The sequence below is a fragment of the Pyxicephalus adspersus genome, chromosome 5 (genome assembly GCF_032062135.1).
Source record: "Pyxicephalus adspersus chromosome 5, UCB_Pads_2.0, whole genome shotgun sequence".
In the NCBI taxonomy this organism is placed as follows: Eukaryota; Metazoa; Chordata; class Amphibia; order Anura; family Pyxicephalidae; genus Pyxicephalus; species Pyxicephalus adspersus.
Window position 1 is genome coordinate 54698653 of NC_092862.1, and position 7586 is coordinate 54706238.

At 36.0% G+C, this 7586-nt stretch overlaps 1 long non-coding RNA gene across 1 annotated transcript; it reads left to right on the forward strand.

Annotated features, from left to right (window-relative positions):
* Positions 1 to 1552: 1552 nt before the first annotated feature.
* On the forward strand, positions 1553 to 7152 carry LOC140331997 (uncharacterized). Its single transcript, XR_011921008.1, has 3 exons — positions 1553 to 1885; positions 5844 to 5939; positions 6418 to 7152. It is a non-coding gene; the product is annotated as an uncharacterized lncRNA (long non-coding RNA).
* Positions 7153 to 7586: the final 434 nt, after the last annotated feature.

The following is a 7586-nucleotide window of genomic DNA, read 5'->3' on the forward strand; positions in this document are numbered from 1 at the left end:
GAGGAAGGAGCTTTGGAAAAGGGGTCAGGACAGTGATAAAAAAAGGACTGGGTGTGTTTTAGATGTAATCTGGTTGCTTTCTACCTATGCCTGTTAGAGCAAATTGGACTGTGTTTCTGCCTTCCTCTGGATCGAGTGTGGGTTAAATGTTCCAAAAAATCGTTTTTTTTTTTAATTCTCCACTTATTTTAAATGTATCTCTTAAACATAAGCTTAGTATTTTGAGCATGATAATTGTATCTTTTTATGCTACCGGGTCTAATTACAATATGATATATATTCAAGTGATGATTCATTTATAATTGATATATAACCATGTACTGACGAAACTCATATAAAAATCACAAAGTCTTTAATTAGCCTTCAATAAAGAATAATAAGTAACATATTTAATGTATTTTTCGTTTAAAAAAACATTAACAATGTTAATTTTTACAACCTTTTTAAGTATAGAAATGCACAATACTCATTAAAAGATAATGAGCCAAGAAATTGAAGATACAATAATCATACTAAAGTGACGCACAAGACCAGCAAGAATCGGTGAAAAGAGCAAGTTGAGATACTTGTCTAATTGAATCTAGTTTTCATCCATGTTGTATAGCCAGATTTGAGGACTGTAGGGGAAGGTCTAGTGCAGGGGTGCCCAACACGTCGATCATGATCCACTGGGTGATTGCTAAGGCAACGTGAGTCGATCGCGAAGCCCTGCCTTACCCCTCCCTGCTGTTTACCAGCAGCTCTGCTGCTAGTCTATAGGGATGCTGGGGATGTCACACAACACCGTGAGCAGGCTCGTGTAACATTGGGGAGTGGGGGGGGGAGTCTGGGAGGGCAAGAGGCAGTCTGAGGTGAGCAGTGCTGGGTGGCCAAGTCAATTCAGGCTTGGAGTCGAGGTTCAATTACCGAGATAACTTTGTACAGATTAGCAGTTCTTATTCTTGTGCAGCACTCGGTATATATATAAATAAATATATGTTTAGTATTTTTATTGTTGGTAGATCATTTTGACTTGGTCATTTAAAAAGTACCTTGCAAGCCAAAAAAGCGTTGAGATCCCTGGTCTAGTAGAATCAGTGACATCAGTGACCCTATTAATAGAGACAGCATTTTTATTAAAAAGAGATTCTGTCTCTGGGAAAACAGGTAAATCTGGAAATCAGCACCTCTAGCCAACCCACATTTCAAGATATTTGACAACATTCTTTATTCAAGATTGAGGATGTGTAGAGTAATTGAGGCAAAAATCAATTTCATGCAAAACTACAAACTTTTCTGTGAAAATCCACCAAAATGTAAATCCTTTTTGTTAGTTACTGAGATGGATAGGGGGGAATTTTTTTTTTTTAATAAAAGCTCTACACTTTTTATAGTTTTGTGTGTAAAGTATGTATGTGTGTGGAGTGTATGTAGTTTTTGTATTTGTCTTTTTCCTTTCCTTTTCTGTGTAGTTGAATTGTTATTTGTGTACTATTGTTGTATATTTTTTAATTTAATTTTTTATTGCTGTTTGTTTTTCTATTAGTTTCTATTTAAATTCTGGAAAAAAAAACTCAGAATTTTACTTATGCCTACCTACAGCAGTGAGCTATCTGATACCTGACTACTTCCCTGAACTGTTTTACTTTTACTTAAACTATTTAAATTTTAACAGAAATTTATTTTGCTTTTGCTTCTTTTGCTTCTTGTCCTAGGGGTACAACAATAAAAAAGAAACAGGAAAAGAGATGAAAGCTTTCTAAATGAAACACAATTCGAGTGTTAAAGAACTGTCATAAGAACAGATCGCCCAAAAAGAGAATTTTTCTTCACTCCCTGCTTTTGTGACAACTTTTTTTGCAGAGGTTACCAAGACTAATAGCGGGTGTCAACAAAAACCCAACAGGTATACCTAATCCAAAATAAATTTCCTTTAAATGCACCTTAAGTCCTATTTTAATTTATTTGTTGTGAGAATGTAACTTGTATTTTATTATATGATAATATTAGGTACAGCTTTGAATTTCATTTGTTCATAGCTGTGAAAGATTACATTTGAGCTTTATGAAATTTAAATGACCAAATAAAGGATTTTAGTACCAATCACATACATTTTAAATTAGTTCTATGATATCATGGAGCTGAAAAGGATCAAATAAAACCAACCATTTATTCTGACCTGAATATTTTTTTTAGACAAATGAACTATAGTACCAAGGAGGATGAATGACTGGTAAAAATGTCTGTGAAGGTGAGGACAATCACAGTGAATTATGTGCACAGAGACTTCAATTGCTTGAAAAACTCCTTGAAAGAAGAAATGAATGAGCTGTACAAAAGGTGTTACATAGGAGTTATCTAGAATAACAAGCTTAACACTTGAATCTATTATGTATGTACAGTGTCATTGCCCAGGGGTCTGGATCATGGCTTAAAAATATGATTAGATAAATTGTAAGGCCCCACTATTCACCTTTTACCATCACTGCTACTAATGGAGCAATCAGCACATTCAATGGAGATAATGTGAAATACAGCACAGTACTGATTTTTAGATCTTTATGATTAAACAGAAGTTAAAAATAAAAGCAGATTTGTAGAAAGAGATAACAGATATAAGATATAAACCGGATGAGTTAAATTAATTTATTAGAAGAATAGACATTAGGATTTACAATAATGTATGTATGAATATAGGCAGCCCCTCTCATATCTACAAGAGATATAACTACTGAAATGTTTTACCTAAAGGTAAATCATGCATGAATCAACCATGTTTCCTTTTTATCAGAATGAGTTTAGGCATCATGTTTTCCTGTAAGAAATGCTACTAAATAGTGTAAAACAGGCTTAACCACCTGGGCGTTACACTGATGTGTAGATTTCTGTACCAAAAGCGGTACACTGTTTTTCATGATTTTTTTTTTTTAATTGTAGACCTGTAACTTACAGAAATATGTCCGAACAGGGTCTAGTAGATATCATGAATATAAAAAAAGTTTAAAACACACAATCATGTAAAAAAAAAAATTACTTTTAATAAAATTAAATGAAAAACACAAAAATCAGCTTAAACAAGAATACATAAATAAATCAAAAATACTGAAAATGCAATAATTCGGTATACTGCATAGTAATATATTTTTTTAAAACACCTCCCTAGTGTGGTAAATTTTAAAACAGAGTCCAACATCACATACCTATAGACAAAACCACATAAATATATTTTGTAATTTTTTTGTATTGGATTGGATACATGACTTTGTATTGAATCCAATACAAAATATTTGAAATTCCCGCTACGACCCATCGACGGGTGCATGCACTGACATCATCAGGAATCGCCGAGGGACACGTACGCGAACGCCGGGTGTTCTAATTCTTTCTGAACGTCTGTACTTCCATGCAAAAAGTGTTACATTTTTGCATGGAAATTTATTTTAGATTGTAGGCTATAATTCACCGAATTACTCAATAATTACTTATAATTCACTGAATTACTGCATAACTCACCATGTCTAAAATTTTATAAATTTAAAAATAAATTTTTTTTTTATAAAACAAAAAAAAAAAATCTTACAAAAAACAATAGTGTATAATGTAATGTAATTGTACATAGTAGCTTATATAATATATATAATACAATTATATATATATTATATAAAGATTTCTTTGTATTGGACTCAATACAGCTTTTTTGTATTAAGTTCAATACAAAGTTATTTGAATTTCCCGCCCCGCCTCCGCCCACACCGATCCTTGCAGCGACGTCACCCCGGAGATCGTCACTGCACTCGCCGAAGAACACAGAAGAGAGAAGACATGTCCGGAGGAGCTGCGGGGACCGGGTAAGTATTTTCTTTCAATTGTAATCTGATTGTCATACAATGTTGTATGACAATCGGATTGCAATATAACGTTTGTTTACATTTTTAGCCACCTTGACTTTAGTTTGGGGTAAACGATAGTAGCAAGTTCGCTTACCACGAACCAAGATCAGGCTTAATGGCCGGATGGTTAATGATATATTGGATCAAAATATGGCCAGAGGAACTAGACCAAAGTCAAAGCTAAGGCTTCTAAAGGGAGAGCTAGATTGCTCCAAGTCTTGGTTCTAAAAATGAGCTCCCTCACCACTAACTAACTTCATTGTTGCCCCACTACCTGACAGTAGCAACAATATCAGTGACGGGACAAGGTTAACCAGCTACTGGGGAAGGTGACCAAATGCCGATCTACTTTAGATCCTCTACATCACCTGCTAGGGTTGCCCTTAACAGGTCCTACCAAGCTCATATCCAAGCTCACCACACACATCTTGGTAGTGGCCCGTACCCTGATCTCCACTAAGTGGAATGATGGAATACCTTACTGCCCTGCTCAGGAACACTGTCACAAAATTCGAACAGGTCTGGGAGCCATGGGATGACTATTATGCTCAATTACAGATGTGATGGTCTTATTTTGCTCCCCTCCTTTTGTTATATAGCAAATCGCCTCAGAATCCCCTTTTCCCTTTTCCTCCCTCCCCATTTTTGATGTTTTGTCCAGTATACAGGAATTTACTGGTTTGTCATGTTTATTGCTGGAAACCACATTGCATCATTTGCACTCCACTATTGCTATTTTTTCTTGTAGCTTTTATGTATGTATATGTGTATATGTATATATACTTGTTCCTACTTTATGCCTTATGGTTTTGGTAATATGTTGCTAATGCTCCTGTGTGCTGTGTTCTTGCTGGGTTTCTTCATAAAAAAAACAATGTCAGTGACTACTACAATTTAATTACCAAGAAGTAATTTTTTAAATCACAACACTAATGTTAGTAAGGCTTGAGAAGATACACAATTGCCAAGTGAACCTGGGTAATTCAGCAAACCCAGAATTGATCTGGTCCAGGATGGAAAACATTTGCTAACAAGATGGCTTTGATAAATCAGGACCTATGTGTGAACTATTCATTACTGCTACTAAAAATGCTTGCAGAATCTGTCTCTGGAGAGATAATAATGGAGATCAACAAGGCTTAGCTTAAAATGAACCCATGGAATAAAGTTTTAATATTTGTCCCTCCAGGTCAATCCTGTATTAGCATTTGTTTTCTCATGGTGGAGAATTTACATCTCAATTTGCAATACTTGCTACATGGAGGGCAAAAGAGTGTTGTGCAGGGTTAAACAAATGATGACATTGAGAAAGTAAAGCTTGAGTCTTGATCAGATTCCGGTAAAGTTGTAGTGACCAGCAACAAAACAATATAAATAGGCTTTTTGTCAGCTGTCTTCTGTTGTTTTCATTTACTTGATTACATTTTCCCACTGGTTTACTTGAAGTGAACGATCACATAGATAACTTTATCCTGTCTTTTCCGAAGAATTAAAATGGGTTCTGTAATTACACACGTACACTCTTAGTTTTAAAAATTCATAAAGGGCATAATAAATGAAATGGGAAGTATGCAAATAAAGAAATATGGAAGTCATCTGCACAAATGTCAACTGTATTTTAATTATTCATTTTAAATGGCAAGTAATATAAATTGTGTGGAATCATCCACTGTATAAAGCAGATACATCTCTATAAAATATATGTATTTATATATATTTAGAGGCATAAACTAACTAGGTAAATTTAAGTTATTGTACCCTTTTTTAGTACTTTTAGTTTTTAAAATAGTTTTTAAAATCTCTACTTTATCTTATACATTTTTTCAAGTATTGTACTTCACTATATTTAAAATCACATTAGTTGCTTTTTAAAAAATAATGCACAAAAGAAACAGGGTACAATGTGGCGGCACCTACCAAAGATGCTTTATTAATTTTTGTTGTCTGTCTGTAATTACCTATCCCAACATATAGCTGGTGCCTGTTCTACCACATAGCCCTTACACAGAGAGGAAGAAAGGCTTGGTCATCTCATCCTGGGAAAAGCTCAGACATCTGACTCTTGTCAAGGTGGGTTTCTTTTGTGAGTGCCACAGTTCACGAAAGTTGTTCCCAGAGGGTTTTTTTTGCATTCCAAAAAGCTCTGATCAATTGTTTATGATCTGTTACCCTATATTTACAAGGCGTTTTTTCTCCAGCAAGTAGAGAATGCCTGTATATCCAGTAGCATAAAAATACTGTAACTATGTGTAATATTTGTAAGAGCATTTATTCACAACAAAATGCCATACTACAGCTTCTCTAACGAGGGATACATTTTAAGTCCTGACCTTGTGAATGAAACCCTTTTCTGCATGCAATCTGTATATTGATGCAAACATATTATGCCAAGCTGAGGACAAGTACCAGGGGGGGCTGAGAAGTTCCTGGCTTTGCCTTCCAGATGAAGTATAAAAATGAGTGTGGGGCATATGACAGCCTAATATCTTAGTATGTAACTGTGCAAATATCAGGTCTTTGCGATTCTTAAAACTGTTTTTTCTTTTAGTGAGAAGCTGTGATGGCAGAGGCACAAGCAAGTTTCAAGCTGTTGGAGTTACGGGCCGTCATGAAGTTTTTGTTTCTCCAGGGAAAATCAGCAAAGGACATTCACACTGAGATATCGCAAACACTGGGGGAGAAGTGACCTTCCTACAGCATGGTCAAAACCTGGGTATCTTGGCTGGGCATTTCACCAAACCTGTTCATGAGCTGTTTATTGATGACCGGCGAATATCCGCAAAAAAGATAGCCCAGATACTTGACATCTCACAGAAGCATGTTGGGTTTGTTATCACTACTATCCCAGACATGCGCCAGCTTTCAGCGAAGTGGGTGCCGAAATGTTTGAACAGTGATCAGGAACGAGTTGAAGCATCCAAAGCAGTTTTTGGAAATGCTCCTCCGATATATCCGGGGGCGATCCTGTTATTTGACTCATTAGACTCCCTGGGGGGGGGTTATGTCAATCCAGGGTGGTTAAATGTTATGTTTATTTTATTCTGAGTCTCATCTACCCCCTGTTGTCTTGTACTTACGGATGTATTTTGTATGAATCAGCACTGCTGCATATTTAGTGTTATATTTATAATTGTAAAACATTATTGTTAATTTTTCTAAAGGTTGTTCATGTTGGACCAGAGGTTGTGCTGGCCCTTCCTTTCTTTATATTTCTGTATGTGGTATTTACCTTACTTGTTTTGTATTATTATATGTAAAACTCAATAAAACTGATTGAAACAAAGCAGTTTTTGCCCATTTTGAAGCTGCACAGGACTTTTTGGCTAGGTTAGTGACTTCTAACCTCCTGGATCAGCTGAAGGAGGAATTTAGGACGTAATACCGTGAAAAGTTGACCAAAGGGATCCTTTTCTTGCAGGACAATGCACCTGCGCACACGTCCCAAATTGTGGCTGCCAAATTGAACACCCTGGTTTTCCAATTGGTCCACCATCCCCCCCACCCACCTGACCTGGCCCCTTCGGACTATTATCTGTTCCCAAATTTGAAGAAACACCTGAAGGGGTAACATTTTGAGGACATTTCTGACGTCAAAGATGCTGTTGAGAGCTTGTTTGCAGCCCAACCAAAGGACTTTTATTTGAACGTTCTAGAAAAGCTGCAACTACGCTGTACCAAGTGCATCAGTCTCAGGGCGGAATATGTTGAATAAATGTG